This window comes from Apis mellifera, linkage group LG9 (genome assembly GCF_003254395.2).
Source record: "Apis mellifera strain DH4 linkage group LG9, Amel_HAv3.1, whole genome shotgun sequence".
Taxonomy (NCBI): Eukaryota; Metazoa; Arthropoda; class Insecta; order Hymenoptera; family Apidae; genus Apis; species Apis mellifera.
In genome coordinates this window covers 11,711,597-11,729,766 of record NC_037646.1, presented here as the reverse complement: position 1 = coordinate 11,729,766, position 18,170 = coordinate 11,711,597, and the positions used below count along the sequence as shown (strand labels likewise).

Sequence of the window (18,170 nt, the reverse complement as noted above, 5' to 3'; positions counted from 1 at the left end):
TCTCCCGATTAACGGGTAATAACGGGATCGATTCGTCGAAATCGGACGAACCGTGACACGAGTTTCCCTCCGCGAAATCGATTTTTCGGAGGATCGAATGTCGAAAATCGATCATTATTACGTTTATCCGTCGAAATAGACGAGTGTAGAACACTTTTCTTCCGTTTCTTGAAAAATTTACGAAGGATCGACGAGACGAGATTCGAACCGCCGCTATCCCTATCGATTTTTTCATTCCCAGATACCAGTCGCCCGAATTTACGGCCATGGTGTACGGCCTATTATCTTATCTTTGCCCCCCTTTCCACCGTCAACCATTAAAAGTTCCTATTATTACCTACCTGTCCCGCTTCTATTGCTCTCAAATTGACCTACCTCTCTCCTCCTCTCTTCCTCTTCGATCGAACGTCACCTTGCGACGAAAGTTTTCTTCCCTGAAATGCTTCCCTTTCGAGAGATAGGCTCCCCGTCACAGTTGTTGTGAAACCGATCGAAATTTCACGGAGAGATAATAATCGATCGTCAATAATCGATCGAGAGGAAAAACACTTACATCCGATCCGAGAAGGGGGAGGGGAGAAATCTACGATCTAGCGTACAATAGATCGAGCGAATATTGGCCGCGTCGAAAAAACAACACATACAGATAACTATCTACTTTCGGTTATTTCTTCGATATATTTTACTTTGCGAGTGAAAAAGCGTGTAGGTCGCACGAAATTGCGTGTATAAATTCGGCGAGATTCATTCGGAAATGAATTGCGACTGGGGAGAGGGAGGGAAAAATCACGAGCGGAAGGTGAGTCTGGGGAGGGAAAGTGGAGGGGAGGAGGGGGAGGAAGGGAGTCTGGACGGCGTAACGAGTCTTAGTTAACGGGTGGACAATCGAGGTGCAATCTCCCGCGGATTATTCGGCATGATACACAGACAGATATACATCGAGAGGTACTACAAACCTGTGTATCTCGCCAATATTTGACTAAATCATGAACAATGTTTGATTGTACACATGCGCGCGACCGCGCGCGCGATATGAGCGCGCACACATGCTCCGGCTCATTCGATATAGGCTCGTCGTCCCGTGAAACGAGACACTATACGTATATATGTATATACATATATATAAAATATATACGTACATATACATAGAAGAGGAAAGAAGAAGGAAAGAAAGAAAGAAATAAAGAAAGGGACGCGAAGCGTAGGGAGCGGAAACGAGACGACGATGGACGGATAGAGACGGGGTCGGTGAAAGTATATAGTAGCGTGGGTCGAAGGGAGTGGAAGATGGGAGAGAAGCGGTAAGACACGCGGAGGGAAAAGAGGTGGAAAAATAGGCGCAAGAAGGCAGAGGAGAGGCAAGGAAGAAAAAAAGGAGAAAAGAAAAAAAAGGAACGGGCGTACGGGTCGGCGAGGAAGAGTGGCGGGAGTGGAGGAGATAGAGACGTGGCTCGAAAGACACGAGGCCAAGGGAGAAAGAGAGTGACCGTGGCGGAGAACACGGCGGGCGAAAGGTGGAGTAACGGCGAACGGGTCGGGGAAGGGCAGGCGGGGTAGAGTGGGGGTAGAAGCGGGGAACGCGAACGGGCGGGGAGGGGCGAGGCGGGGACCGACGAGGCGGGAGTGGGGAGAGGCGCGACACGGTGGGCGGCGTGGTGGGGGGAGCCGTGCGGCGCTGCGAACGCGGCGGTGGGGATGGGCGGACGGGAGGAGGTGGGGAAGGGCGAGGGAGAGGCGGAGAAGGAGAAGGGGCGCCGATATCGACGAGGAGAGGAAAGCCGTGTGCGTGTGCAACGAACGTGCCCTCCTCCCTTTCGACTCCACTATCCATCTCTTTTTCTCTCTTGCGTGTATCTGCTCGCGTCTCTGGCTCGGTGTGGAAAGTACGCGGCGAGGGTTGGCGCGCGAAGGAAGAGGAGGACAGGAAGGGCAGAAGCCCCCTCGCGTGGAATTTAACGCTTCATCGATGGGTTTTATCAGCGGCTTGCTCTCGGGACACGGCGACGATAAGCGGCGTCGTTAATTCGAGGATATTAAACGGGACTCTGACGGACGCACACCGAACAGGGGATCGGATATGACAGGTTAGTCGCGACTCGGCTATGCGTCGGTGGTTTTGCGATTTTACGATTCTTTCGAGATGGTGTAAGAAATAACGCATAATGGTAATATACGATGCGATCGAGGTTTTCTACCATGTATCCAGGATTAAAATAAAGATAGACACGGTATTACGTAATCGATCGTTTTATTATTATGGACGATCGTTGTATCGGAAAAATCCCTTCGATATATATGTATATATATATATATATATATATATAGACGCGTCTTGCTTCTCCGTTTCACGTGGGTCGCGTGGAGTGTGCACGGCTGCATTGCGTCGCCTGTATGCAGATATTTGCACGAGCGTACATGTGCACGTGGTGTTAGTCAGGGTAATTTGCAGCTTCGTTAATTTATGGTTGCGCAAGCGTGAATTTCGCGTCGTCAGCAGAGGCGAGGAGTCAAGGTTCGCGGAGAATCAGTGACAAGATGTCTGACCGTAGACCGTACGTGGCGATGCATCCGAGTTCTTCGAGGAAAATATTCTCTCCGTCTCTCGCCCGTATCATCGTTCCACGTGTTCATTTTTTCAAAGATTAAGATTCACTTTGAATACAGATATTACGTATTGACCACTTATCGGGCAGGTATCGAAGTTTTTCAGTCTGAAACGTTGCGCGCGATTAGTGATGCCGTTCTCGATTAGATTCCTTCCTCTTCTCTGTAAAGTTGCAATTTGAAAAAATTCCGCGATGTTTCATTATCGTATTTTACGAGTATCGTAATCGATACGCCCGAGTTTATTTACTTTTGCACCGTCATCGTAATCGTAATTCGCGTAATCGAAAGTTGTGACTACAGTCGTGACTAGCGCGATTATTTTTATTTTATTATTATTATTATCATCATCATCATCATCATTATTACGATCTCGCGGTAATAATAATAATTTTCGAAACAACATCACGCGACACTAGAGAATGAATTAAATAAAAAGAACAAACGTAAACGCTTTTTTATTTTCTTCTACTTGTTCTTCTTTTTTCTTTTTTTCCTTCCTCCTCAACATTTGCATATTATTTAGCGGCCGAGAAACTCGATGGAAAACTTATTGCAGTTTTTCTTTTAATTAGCGTTGTCATAATTAAGCAAGAACGTTGTGGACAGGGCAAATATTTGAGGCAAGATAGCGGACCCATAGCCACTATTAAACCACTTTCATCGTCAAATGTTTCCGTATTTGTCGTGAAATAGTTTTCCAACGACGTGTTAATAAAACGTAAACAACGGGCATAAAAGTATTAATGTTGCTTTGATTCTTCCTATCGGGGGCAAATATTTGATCAGTGATCGAACAACAATTTTATCTCCTCCCTTTTATTTTTTACCGCGTATATTAGTCGCGTGACAGGCCCCCCCCCTTTGCCCGCGCTCGCGTGTTTGTCAACCACGCGGCCAACGATGTTAACCCTCGCGAACTCGCCGTCCACCAGGTCGAAAGAATAATTAAGGAAAAGAATTAGGGAAAACGAACGAAATCGAGAACGACCGTCCTCCTCCGCTTGCTCAAACTTGTCACCGAGATGTTTTTAAAGTACTTGAGATCCGTCCGTTTGAACAAGTCAGCTTTAATTCCCGCTCTTCGAGTGTCATTTGTTTCCCATTACAAATATTGGCCAATGACGGCCAAGACGGTCGAAGGTCAACATCGATACCTAATTGTTTTTCATATTCGGAAAAATTATTATAGGAAGACAAATTTTCATTCCCCCTTCTTCTTCCCTTCTTCTTCCCCGAATCGATCCGTTCGTTTATTCCATCCTCGATAAATTTACAAGACTAGAATAGATCAGATAAGAGATATCTTAACGCCGCCTCTTAAGTGCAACATGCCGATCTCGAATTTTTTCCCTTCTTCTCCTTCTTCTTCTTCTTCTTTTTCTTCTTCATCATCATCATCGGTCGGATCCTCGAAACCCGCGCAAACGTTTACGCTCGCGCTTACGTTTTTCCACGTAATTTCCTTATCTTCCTTATGCGTAATTTCTTGACGCATTTCTTGACGCATCCTCTCCACTGATTCCCTGCTCGATCGACGTAATCGCGATTATGTAAACGCGATAAAGGGAGAGATAATTGTGCGTAGGAAATTTCGAATCTCGGATCGAATCTCGTGAGGAGAAAAAAGAGAGAGAGAAGACGAAAGATGAGGATTTTCTCACGAGCTTCCCTCTTTTCAAATATGAACGGAATACGAATCGGGAGGACAAACAAAATTATCGGAATTATAAAATTGACGCGAATTGATATTTCGTTACACGATATTCCATTGCCGCGGAAATTTATTTACACTCGTCGAAGATGATCGGGCGATAAAACAATAACGAAAAATCGACTTGATCGGGGGAGGAGGGGGGTGCGATGTGTTCAGCATAAAAAATGTAATTTCGGAGGGAAATAGGGCGGGGGAGGGGGGGCAATAAACGCGTAATAAACAAAAAGTTTAAACGCGCGTACGTAACGGCCGATCGATTAGCGCCGAGCTGCGAATTTCATTTTAATGGAGTGTAATGGCTTTATGGAAATACGATATAATAATTCGCTGGTACGGCAAACATGATAAAAACTGCAAACAATTTTGATACATTTCACGCATCGCGCACGGGCCCGTATAATTTTCAATTTAATTTTATAACTGGAACTCGTGGACGCGTGCGCGCTCGTTCGTTCATCCCTCATTGTTTCGTTCCAACTAATGAGAACGCAATATATATGTATATATGTATATATGCGTGTGTATTTTGTCTCTGTAAAAAAAAAAAAAAATTCAAATTTATCGTTTCATTTCTGCGATTCCATTATCGAACGAGTATCTTCGCCATTCCTCGCCACCCGCTTCCACTCCAATTTGTAGGGAAAAATAAATATCTTTACGTTCAATTTGATCCGGTACCGGACCATTTCCAAACCGAATTTAAAAACTGTTACATCTCGCGGGTAGAGGTATGATTGTTTGACTTGGAGAAATAAGAGGACGAATGATCGATGAACGTAAGCGGGAAAAGAACGGTGTAATTCTTTTTCTTTTTTTTTCTCTCTCTCTCTTTTTCCACACGAGGATTTAAGCAGGCAAATGTTATTCCATTCCGTTTCACGCGTGACATAATACCACCACTGCCCCCTTTTAATTAACGTCGCTACGATTAACGCACACGCTCTCTTTCTCCTTTCTTCCACGAACGATACAAATATTTGAGGCGAGGTTACTTATTTCTATATTACTTATTTCCTCTTCCCAGCAAATTTCCACGTTATTCGAAATAACGCTTTTTTCCATTCCATGTCTTTTTTTATTTTCGCGTTTAATAAAACAGGCATGGAACAAAGTTAATCGTCCCATCCAGATTTTTCTTTCCCCCTCCCGCAATTTCTACGCCTCCACGCGACAAAATGTTTCTCGATTCTCGAGTTAAAAAGCGAATGTCTTCAATTAACAAGAGAGAAGAAAACAAAAAGTGGATCCGCCTCTCGTTCGTCGCCCAATTAATTTTTAATCAAACATGAATATAGAAATCGATCCAAATCACAGTGCTGTTTCATCCTTGTTTATCCTTTTCTCTTCCATCCCTCTGGCGCGCAATTTTGGACCAACAACTCCATCAACGCCAATCCTTCGATCCCATCTTTTTAATTCTCGAGGAAGGAGAGGAAGAAACAACCTCGTCCATCCTCCCTCCCGATCCTAATTTTCTCGATCGTGGAAAGGATTACATCCCCGCTCGATACGTATACGTGTCCCGAGACGAAAGGCAAAGTCTGTCGCGCGCGCGTGTCCGAGGTTGCGAGGCGCGGTTTACTTAGGTGCGGCCGAGAAATTGAAATTTTCGTAAACGGATTAGGGGTGAGGGGAAGGGGGGGCGGCCGCACGACAAACTCCTTGTTAATTAGAATGTAATCCGCCCGCTTAATGGGCAGGAGGAAGGAGGAGGTAGGGAGGTCCGCTAATAAAATCGCACGATCCTCGCCGATCTGAGACAATTTCGCCGAGGACGAATTGAACGCGTCTCGAGGACACCAACTTTTTCCTCCTCCCTGATCTGATTTATTAGAAATCACACGAATTTACATTAATTTTAAGCGTAAGATTCTTCCAATTTATATATATATATATATACACGCTTTCTTAGTTATATTTTATATATATATATATATATATATACACGCTTTCTTAGTTATATTATTTTTAACACGTATTTTTACAATCGTCACGACGGTTGCCAAATTGAACGCGTCTCGAGGACATTAACTTTTCCCTCTTCCCCTCCTCGATTTGATAAATTTAACGAAATTTATTAGAAATTACATTAATTTTAAGATTCATAAGATTCTTCCAATTTATATATATATATATATACATGCTTTCTTAGTTATATTTTCTTAGTTATATCTTCTTACTTATATTTCTTAGTTATATTTTTTTAGTTATATCTTTAACACGTATTTTTACAATCGTCACGACGGTTGCCAAATTGAACGTCTCGAGGACACCAACTTTTCCCTCTTCCTCTCCTCGATTTGATAAATTTAACGAAATTTATTAAAAATTACATTAATTTTAAGATTCATAAGATTCTTCCAATTTATATATATATATACACGCTTTCTTAGTTATATTTTCTTAGTTATATCTTCTTAGTTATATTTCTTAGTTATATTTTCTTAGTTATATCTTTAACACGTATTTTTACAATCATCACAACGGTTGCCAAATTGAACGCGTCTCGAGGACATCAACTTTTCCCTCTTTCCCTCCTCGATTTGATAAATTTAACGAAATTTATTAAAAATTACATTAATTTTAAGATTCATAAGATTCTTCCAATTTATATATATATATATACATGCTTTCTTAGTTATATTATCTTTAACACTTTATTTTTACAATCGTCACGACGGTTGATCCGGTTGATGGTTCGAATTATCGCGTCGGTTGAATTTCTCCTCCAGATAAAACCTGGGTTCCGAGGTAAGGTTTGCTTTGCTCTACTCGAAGGAAGGGGGAGGGGAAATTACGTAATGCCGCGTACGTACCCAAGGGGAGGGTGGTATGTATCGGGGAGTAGCGGTGCATATTTTTCTTCGATAAAACTGTATTTTCCCTCTCGGAGGGAGGGACGAAGAGAGAGCTCTCCTTTTCTTGGAGGAGGAAGCGGGAAAAAAGATGGGATCGATCCGGAAGTCTCTATTTGGTTATCGTTACGCAACGCCTCTCGTAATCTCGCCGTTGTAAGCCCTCCCGTAATTTCCCCATACGCCCTCACGGCCGCCGCTCCGAAAATCTCCCGGGGATCGCGAATTAACCTTTTCCAAGTGAGAGGAGAAAAAGCGAGGAGGCGAAACGTGTAACGAAACGAAGGGAGGAGAAGGATCTCGCGAAATATCCGCACTCGAGATCCGCGATCGAATTTGAAACGAGCAGGAAAAAGAACCGCGTTTGAACCGGGTTTAAGAAAAAATAGAAAAAGAAAAGAAAAGAGAAGAACAAGGATAAAAAGGGATAAAAAGACTCCCTTAAAACCAAAATTTAAAACCTGTATGAGAGAGAGAGATAGCGAAAAGAAGAAAAAAGAGAAAGAAAGGAAGACGAAGCCAGTAGGGTGAATCGAGCGAGAGCCGGGAAAAGAGACTCGCGGAGAATCCGAACCCGCTGCAAAAAGCGCGAGGAGTGCAAGGAGCCAGGAGGAGGAGGAGGAGGGAAAGAGGAAGAGAGAGAGAGAAAGAGAGGAGGAGAGGGGGAGGCGAGGAAGAGGAGGGAAAGACGGTTGTGCTGACGCGTGTGGGAGCGGCTATCAGCGAATATGAGCACGTTTATCAGCGTGGGGGGTTACGAAGCGTCGGCCATGTTGAACGAGCCTGCGTTCTGGCTCGTTCCACGCTCCCTGCCGCGTCTCTCCCACTCTCCTCTCTCTCTCTCTCTCCATCCGTCCCTGTCCCGTCCATCGCTTTCACCCTTTCACTCTGCCGTGCTCCTCGCTTCCCTCCTCCCTCGTCCGTCCGCCTGCCGAGAGGGGGATCCAACCCATCATCCTCGGCCGTCCTCGTCCGCCTCGCAGCCACTCTCCTCCTCTCCGTCCGTTTCACGTTCAACTCCATCCTCGTTCGCCCGCTCCTCGCCTGCCTGCACACCCTCTCGCGCGCTCGCTCGTTCGTCCCTCTCTCGGCGCGTCGGACACGAAGGCGCGTCAATACCTCGGCCAAGCGTGCTTTGCACCCCGCGAAGTCTCATGGGCCGCGTTCGCTCGGGCCAACCAGAAGGCAAGCTGATACCCAGGCGTAGCGATGGCAACGCTTTCCTCGCTCGACCGCCGCCGCCGGCTACCCGCTCTCTCTCTCTCTCTCTCTCTTTCCCTCTCTCCTCTCGCCTGCCTTGCCACGCTTCTCCCTCCCTCTCTCTCCGACCGTCTCTCTTCCTCTCTCGTGGAAAATCACGGGGAAAACGAAGGAGAGAAGCTCGAGATTTGCTTGGCTATCCCTAGAGGATGGATGTACGAGAGGAGATTCGCGGCGTTCACTGGGCTACCGGGGTGGACGCCGATCGAATTTTTCCTAAGAGATGGGAATCGAGGCTAAGGCTTGTACTATAGGTGGTTTCTTCTTCTTTTTTTTTTCTTTTCGTAGAGGAGGATGAGGATTTGGAAAATTAAGAAGGATATTAAGATAGGGGAAATAATTGTACGAGCCATTGTTATTCCTCGATTTATTAATCGAGATCCTTCCCCGTTTCTCGTATTCATCGGGAGCCTCATCGAGAAATTCGAAGACGTTGTCACGATGGGAAGGAAGATAGAGTGAAATATTAAAACAGCCCGCGAGACAGGGGTTACGTTCTCCTCGAGATGAATTCCCTCCGATTGTACTCGATAATTCCGAGATCACCTCTTTCTACGTTACGCTTACAAACGCGTTTGCACGATATCGAGATGCTGATCTTTTTCCATCTCTCGATCCCTTGAAAAATCGATCGCTTCGAGGATGGCAAAAATTCTAAAACATTAGCAGAGGTTTCGTCTCCGATGAATCGCAGGTTTATGAGTACGCGGAAGCAACCCTTTTCCATCGATCGATGCCTAATGCCGTTTTAATGGCGGCACGTTTCCAATTTCGCACCTCGAGCAACAATATGCGAAATATTTTCTCCCCGAGAGAAGATCTGGTGGGAGGAAACAAGTTCTAGAAACTTCAATCTCGAGGAGATAGATCCCCCTCCTCCCAAAATTGCTCTCCACATATTTTCCTTCTCTCCTCCCATCTTTTGCGTACTTCGATGTTTGTTCTCGAAATTTGAGAGGTTTAGCACGAATTAAAACGGGATAGGAGTGGATTAAGTCAATTTTTCGATTGAATCGACCGCGGAAGATCGGTACTTCCTTTCTCTCTCCTCTTAAAACCATCGATGAAAGGCGAAAAACCGATCGATACACATACACTGTTATATCGCCTAGTAAATGGTTCACGCTAATTATTCGTCGTAATGCTCGACAACGTTGGCCTCTATTTAGGGTAGAAAGCTGGACAATAACCGTATCGCAGGGGTTGTGGTTCACGCTTAGAGAAGCGTGAAAGGGTGTTGACGCGCATCATCGTTCAGAAGCTTATTATTTCGATGCTTAAACTCGTCTCTCTCTATTATATATAAAACCTTAAAGGAGGGGAAAAAAGTTGGCAAATTCTCGGGTCTCGCAATATTTGCGATCGCAGTTGAAAGCGCGCCGTTTCGATTTGCGGAAGCGGCCGCAGCTCGATCCGCTGATGATCAGCAGTCGAAAATCGGGCGGCGAGGTAGAGGGGAGGAGGAGGAGGCCTGGCAAAGGACGAGCGGCGCGATCATCGCGGCTCTTGTTTGGATTTACCAATACGACAAACGGGCAGAATCGCGGAACAAAGTCGTTACAACGGCCGAATCTATACACGCTTTCGACGTGTACAAACAAAATCTGTATCCGCGCTGATCATCGACCCTTTGATCGTCTGCCCTCTCCCCTCGATCGATTAAACGATTCAGGATCCAGGCCTCTCCCCCCCCCCACCCGGTTTAAAAACAATCGACAAATCGTGAAACCGGTTTAATCGCGTCAAGGATAATGGCGCGTGTGATCACCGAATGCGAACCAGCCGCGAGAACGAACACGTGCGGTCGCCTTTCATTTCGTCGCAACACCTGATTTCGATTCACCCCTGTTTTTCCATCCGAGAGAAAAGAAAAGTGGATTAGCGGATCGTGGCGGGAATTATGCACCGGTTGTGCGAGGGAGAGCGTACTAGAAAAGGGGGATTAATTTTTCAGCCTATTTCGACTATGATGGCTACGTAACTTGCAATGTATCTTTTCGAGAAATTTTAGAAACGGAGAGGAATGGTCGAAACTAGAAACGGTTTCGAAACAGGTGTCGTATTTTTCATCGATTGCTCGTCTCGCTCGAGCGTAATGATCGCTGACCGTGGCCATCCTCGGTGGTTATCCTCGCGCAAATCCACGCGCTGTGCGGACAGGCACGTCTCGCAACGCCGTTTCTACTCCTTTTTCCATCGCGTCGATGAAACGTTCGTTGCGACAGATTCGACAAATGCGTCGATTTTCTCGACTCTTCTTTTTTGAAATTTCCCTCGCGAGGCGAGAAAAGGGGTAGGAATCGAATTTCGGTGGAAGCGTAACGAGATCTTCTGGAGGTTGTTTGCGCAGTTCCTTGCGCGGTTAAGGGACGATCGATCGCAATTTGCCAGTTAACCTGATTGCCTCGAGTAACCATTTCCGTAATTGTAGCGGAACCACCGGTCATCTCTTGATCATTGTCTCGTAAATCCACACTCGGCGCTGCCCGGCACGTCTCTCTCTCGTCGCGGCCGCGATTGTTTGTCCACGATTCCCTCCTTTCCGGATATCCGAAAATCGCGCCTCCCTCGAGTTTTCCATTCTTAAAAATCCCTTCTCTTTCCATCCACAAATTTTTACGCGAACGAAAACGAATAATTCCCTCCTTTCCCCATTATCGAGATTAACGAGTGGATCGATCCTCGACCACGTTTGCACGGGGGTTTGTGCGTATCCACTTTAGAAAATTAATACGTCAATCGGAACGGTCGAGCACGACGACGACGACGACGACGACGGTTTCTCGGCTGAGAAGAGGCAGCGTGGAACGAAGGATCGTCTAGTGTTTACCATCGGGAAAACCCGAGTGCCGGTTACAGAGAGGGGGATGGACGTTGTATAATTAATCACCGCTCATCCATCAAGCATCCCTGACATCTTGGTCACTTTGCGAGGATAATAGATATCCACTGGCCGCGGGTGGATCGAGTGGACGCGTCCGTCGCCGCGCGATAACGTTACGATCGTTGCCCTGGAAGAGGAAAGGAGTTCTCCTCCTGGTCGAGGAGATAATTTATTCGACTCGATTTGGAGAGGAAACGATCGAAACGATGGAGAAAAATGAGGAGTCGCGTTAATTAGCGACATCTGATCAGCTGGATGGAGAGATGTGAATCTGGGCGGCGCGAGATTTGCGGCCGCGGAATCGTTCCATTTTACTTGGCGTTTCGTTAATTTATGCGCGCTGAGCAAACAAGGCCGGGCCGGCCGGGTTAAAATAATCCGGAAGTTCCGGTGATTATTCGGAGCAGCGGAGAAATTCCCGATTTCGAAACGAAACGAAACGAACGGAGGGAGGGAGGATGGTTAAAAACATGGCTGTTTACATTTAATAAACCGGGAGCGGAGGCCTCCTCCCGGCTTTTAATCGCGCTCGTTAACGGTAATTATTCCTAATCAATGACGATTCTGCTTCCCGTTTCAATCCTCCCTCTCTCCTGTTCCCCCCCCCCCCCGCGCGTCCTGTTTCAACTGTTTTCGAAAACCGTTTTCACGGATTCGCGCCGAGAGAGAGCGTTTCGCGCTTTCCATTTCCCATCCAGGGGATTAATCATCGGGATTAAGGGCGTATTTTTTTCGCGGCCGAGTGATCGAACGAAGGATTAAACGGAAAATAGATAGTCTATTTCTCTTTTTTTTCTTTTTTTTTTCAGATCGACGATTTTTCCAGCTTTTTCGATAAAAATTCATCGAGTTTATCCAAGATCCGAGAGGAAAGAAGGGATAGAATTGAATAAATTCGCTTGGTCAGTAATATCGTGTTGTCCTTCGCGAAGAAACGAAGAAACAGAAGAAAGATAGATAGCGTGTCTTTCTCTTTGTTTTCTAGGTTGATGATTTAGATAAAAATTTATCTAATTTAGTTGGATCCAAGATCCGAGAGGAAAGAAGGGATAGAATTGAATAAATTCGCTTGGTCAGTAATATCGCGTTGTCCTTCGAGACGAACAGAAACAGAAGAAAGGTAGATAATGTGTCTTTCTTTTTGTTTTCTAAGTTGATGATTTAGATAAAAATTTATCGAATTTAGTTGGATCCAAGATCAAAGAGGAAAGAAGGGATAGAATTGAATAAATTCGCTTGGTCAGAAATATCGCGTTGTCCTTCGCGACGAACAGAAACGAAGAAACGTGAAGAAAAGTAGATAGCGTGTCTTTCTTTTGTTTTCTAGGTTGATGATTTAGATAAAAATTTACTTGAATCCAAGATCAAAGAGGAAAGGAATAGAATTGAATAAATTCGTTTGGTCAGTAATATCGCGTTGTAATGTTCCTTGGCGACGAACAGAAATGAAGAAATAGAAGAAAGGTAGATAATGTGTCTTTCTCTTTGTTTTCTAGGTTGATGATTTAGATAAAAATTTACCAAATTTACTTAGATCCAAGATCAAAGAGGAAAGGAATAGAATTGAATAAATTCGCTTGGTCAGATATCGCATTGTAACGTTTCTTGGCGACGAACAGAAACGAAGAAATGAAGAAAAATAGATAGCGTATCTTTCTTTTGTTTTCTAAGTTGATGACTTAGATAAAAATTTACCAAATTTACTTGAGTTCAAGATCAAAGAGGAAAGAGGAGATAAATTCGCTTGATCAGGAATTGCATTGTAACGTTCCTTTACAACGAAACGTATTATGAAAAATAGTGTCTATTTCTTTTTTTTTTTAGGTTGATGATTTCGAGCTTTTTTGATAAAAATTCTTCGAGTTTATTTGGATCGAGGATCCAACGAAAGAGGAGATAAATTCGCTTGGTCAGAAATCGCATTGTAAGGAAGAAACGTGTTACGAAAAATAGATATCGTAGATAGCGTGTTTGTTTCTCTTTTTTTCGATAAAAATTCATTCAGTTTATCCGGATCCAAGATCCAACAAAAAAGAATGGATAAAATTGAATAAATTCGCTTGGTCAGATATCGCGTTGTCCTTCGCGACGAACAGAAACGAAGAAACGTGTTACAGAAGAAAGGTAGATAGCGTGTCTATTTCTTTTTTTTTTTGATGATTTCGAGCTTCTTCGATAAAAATTCACCGAATTTTCTTGGATTCAAGATCAAAGAGGAAAGAAGAGATAAATTCGCTTGGTCAGATATCGCGTTGTAACATTTCTTGGCGACGAACAGAAACGAAGAAACGAAGAAAAATAAATAGCGTGTCTTTCTTTTGTTTTCTAGCTTGATGATTTCGATAAAAATTCACCGAATTTATTTGAATTCAAGATAAAAGAGGAAAGAGGAGATAAATTCGCTTGATCAGAAATTGCATTGTAACGTTTCTTTACAACGAAACGTATTACTAAAAATAGATAGCGTAGATAGTATCTATTTCTTTTTTTTCTAGGTTGATGATTTCGAGCTTTTTCGATAAAAATTCATCCAAGATCCAAGAGGAAAGAGAAGATAAATTCGCCAGATAATAAATTGTTCAGAAATCGCATCGTAACGTGTTACGAAAAATAGATATCGTGTAGATAGCGTGTTTCTTTCTCTTTTCTCTCGATGCTTCGAACATTTTCGATAAAAATTCATCCAGTTTACTTGGATCGAAAGAGGAAATAAATTCTCTTGATCAGAAGCCGCATTGTAACTGTTCCTTCGCAAAGAACAAAAACGAAGAAACGAAGAAATAAATAGATAGCGCGTTTATTTCTCTTCCTTCTAGATTGATGATTTTGAGTCTTTTCAATAAAAATTTACTTGAATCCAGATTAAAGAGAAAAGAGAAAATAAATTCGCTTGATCAGAAATCATATTGTAACGTTCCTTTGCAACGAACAGAAACGAAGAAATGAAAAAATAGATAATATAGAAAGCGTCTATTTCTTCTTTTTCTAGGTTAATGATTTCGATAAAAATTTATCGAATTTACTTGAATCCAAGATCCAAGAGAAAAGAGGAGATAAATTTGCTTAGTCAAAAATCGCATTGTAACGAAGAAACGTGTTACGAAAAATAGATATGCTTCGAATACTTCGAATTTTTTCGTTAAAAATTCACCGAGTTCATTTGGATCCAAGATCCAAAAGGAGATAAATTCGCTTGATCAGAAATCGCAATATAACGTTCCTTCACGACGAACAGAAACGAAGAAACGAAAAAATAGATAGCGTCTATTTCTTCTTTTTCTTGATAATTTCGACAAAAATTCACCGAATTTTCTTGGATCCAAGATCCAAAAGAAAAGAGGAGATAAATTCGCTTGGTCAGAAGTCGCATTGTAACGAAGAAACAAAAAATAAATATCGTAGATAATACGTTCCTTTTTCTCAATGCTTCAAACTTTTTCGATACAAATTCACCGAGTTCACTTGGATCCAAGATCCAAAAGGAGATAAATTCGCTTGAAATCGAATCGCATTGTAACATTCCTTTGCATATGAAAGATAAATATGTCTATTTTTTTTTCTAGATTTATAATTTCGAGTTTCTTCGATAAAAATTCGCTTGATCAGAAGTCGCATTGTAACGAAGAAACGAAAAATAGATATCGTAGATAATATGTTCCTTTTTCTCAATGCTTCAAACTTTTTCGATACAAATTCACCGAGTTGGATCCAAGATCTAAAAGGAGATAAATTTGCTTGAAATCAAATCGCATTGTAACATTCCTTTGCATACGAAAGATAAATATGTCTATTTTTTTTCTAGATTTATAATTTCGCTTGATCAGAAGTCGCATTATTACGAAGAAATGTGTTACGAAAAACAGATATCGTAGATGACATGTTTCTTTCTCTTTTTTCTCAATGCTTCTAATTTTTTCGATAAAAATTCACCGAGTTCACTTGGATCCAAGATCCAAAAGGAGATAAATTCACTCGAAATCGAATCTTATTGCAACGAAACGTATTACGAAAGATAAATAAATCTATTTTTTTCTTCTAAATTCATAATTTCGAGTTTCTTCGACAAAAATTCGCTCAATTCGGTCAAAAGTCGCACTGTAACGTTCCTTCGCAGAAACGAAAAAATAGGATATCCATTTCTCTTTTTTCTAGATCGACATTTTCGAGGAGATAGATTCGAAATTCCTCGAAAATCGCGCGAAAGAGAAGCGAGGAAGCGCGGCAAGGATCCAAATCCGCTGGCCGCGGTGCGTGAAAGCGGGCCGTGACCGGCGTGAACCGGCGAGGCAGAGGAGAGACGGCACCCTTTTATCATGGCTGGAAACAAATAACGAGATCATTGCTCGCGCGGAAAATGTCCCGTATGTATATGGTTGTTGGACAAACAGGGGCGATTCGGTGGATTCTGTGCGCCCGCTCTACTAAATGCTGCTATATTCCTGCTAATTCCCCGCCCAATCCCCCGGGATCCCTTCCACCCCTTCTTTCCTCGATTCATCCGCGATAAATTCGACCGTATGCATCCCGCCCCGACAACTGCGTCTTCCTGCGAATCCTTCGATTTCGAAAATAAGCTCCCCCTCTCTTCCTCTCTCTCTCTCTCCTTTGTTGCCCTACGAATGGGGTGCGGTTGATATTCGAAAGGGGATTTGATCGCTCGACGAATCGTTTCATCGAATATTATTATTATTATTATCATGGAACATCTCGAAATGGCAAGGTGAATTTTTGTTTAAAAAAAGAATCAAGATTAAACTGAACGTTGGAATATGAAAATTGGTTCGATCGAGAAAAATTTATTCGATCGAAACGATTAAGCAAGAGGGGGGGGGGGTAGCGGTGCGTGGACGGGTCGAAGGATTGGAAGGCCTTTAACGTGTAGTTGCCGTTTCATGGGGTGTTTTATTGACGGGTGTCGCGCCGCAGGGGTTCGGCGTTAAACGGCGCGATCTTAAGCTGGATCCCCTATTGTGGCGCCCCCGAATCCGTTCCGCTCGTACCCGCGCGAACAGGTCTATTAGTCTCTTTCTCCCGTTCCGCTTCCTCGAACTCTTGCTCTTTTAAACGGCCCCCCCTCCCTCGCGTTCGAAGGGGAAAGGATATCGTGTCGATATCTATATTTTCAATTTGTGGGATGGAAACGTCGTTCGATCGCAAGGCAATAACGAATGTACGAGCGAAGGATGTATCTAAGGGACGAACGGGTTTCATCGGGAAAAAAGTTCATCAGAGGCGGATTGGTGTTGAAGAAGGTAAACAGAGAGTAGATCAAGAGATCTGCACGATGTTGCAGATTCTTTCTGTTCGCCATTTGTCATTTCCAGCCAGATTTTTCTTTTTGGAAAGAGAAATCTGGCGGATTTATCATTGTTGTATAGTTGTTGTTGTTGGTGTATATTTTTCTGCATGAAACACGCATTGTATAAACAGTCGGGAGACACAGTTGGGATAAAAATTATAAATATAATATGCTAAAGCAAGTATCGAATTCTTCTTATTCTTCTTTCAATTTACATTATTCTTTTTCCTTTCAATCGCTCTCTTTCTATTCGCGGCGGAAGAATTCGAAGATAAACGCTCGTTGTTCCGCGAAATCGGCCGGATTTCACGCACAAAAAAGAGGCAAGACTCGCGTCAAAGGATAAATCTTATCAAGACACGGCACGCTAGAAGACAGGCTATAAATTTTAGAAAGCTTGATAGCGCCTCGACGTTACGTGCTGCTTTTTACGCGGCGTAAACGAAAAAGCCTTGAAACAATTCTATTTTAAATGGGAACAAAGAGAAGAGGAAAGAAAGAAAGAAAGAAAGAAAGAATTTTTCGAGGGAGAAAAACCGGGAGAATCGAGATTCGAGTTCGATTGTTTCGCGAGAATAATTTTCTTTTTAAAAAAATGTTAAAATCCTACGAGATTCTTGTCGTAGAGAAGAAATATTTTTTTTTCTTCGGAAGACGGACAAATTTCTCGAATCGCGTTTTTCTCGAGCGCGGAGGCGATTCCAAGAAACGATAGCAACGACCAAGCAAATGCCTGTATACACGGATTCGTGATAAGGAATCATGTGCCATTTCGAGGTAACTCGCGAAGAAAGAAAGATGGAAGGAAATAACGAGGTGGAATTTCACGAGAAATTAGATACTCCAAACTGGTTTCCACGCGTTCGACTTTCCTATTTCCTATTTGGTTGATTTATTTTATTCGTTAGACGAAACGTTGTGGAAAAACGCAAACACGTTTTTACGTTTAGCATTTCGATCACCGAAAATTACCTTCCCTTCCTAAATATTTTCCTCGCGGACGGAAACGAAAAGGGGACGAAAGAAATCGGAGGTTTTAAGTCGTCTCCTCTCTCGATTTTGCCTCGCGCGGGGAAGATAACGAGGCCAACGATCGAGGAAGGCGCGAGTTCATCCCAGAATTGGTAGAGGAATAGTCGCAAACGCGACGATACCAGTTCGCATGGCGATAGCGCGTGTTTGCACAGCGATAAATTGACTTGTACCTGGCGCCCGTCATCTTGGTCCGCTCGTCTGCGCCAGAAATAAGGCGTTCATTGTTTTCCATTAACCTCGAGCCACCTTCGATACCACCGTATATTCACGTCCCTCTTGGACAAAGATCGCGTTTCACGAACCTACTCTCCTCCATATACGTATAACATATATTTCATCTTTCTAAAATTAACAATATTCGAATATATTGAACTGAAAATTGGAGGTGAAGAAAACTTGACGGAATTTGGAGAAAAAGGTTTGATACTACCGTATATTCACGTCCCTCTTGGATCAAGATCACGAACCTACTCTCTTCCATATATACTTCCATCTTTCTAAAATTAACAATATTCA

The 18,170-nt window shown here is 43.2% G+C and overlaps 1 long non-coding RNA gene across 1 annotated transcript; it reads left to right on the top strand.

Moving 5' to 3' along the window:
• Positions 1-1,620: 1,620 nt before the first annotated feature.
• On the top strand, positions 1,621-16,801 carry LOC113218997. The gene is made up of 2 exons (XR_003305350.1): positions 1,621-2,084; positions 15,473-16,801. It is a non-coding gene; the product is annotated as an uncharacterized LOC113218997 (long non-coding RNA).
• The last annotated feature ends 1,369 nt before the right edge of the window (positions 16,802-18,170 follow it).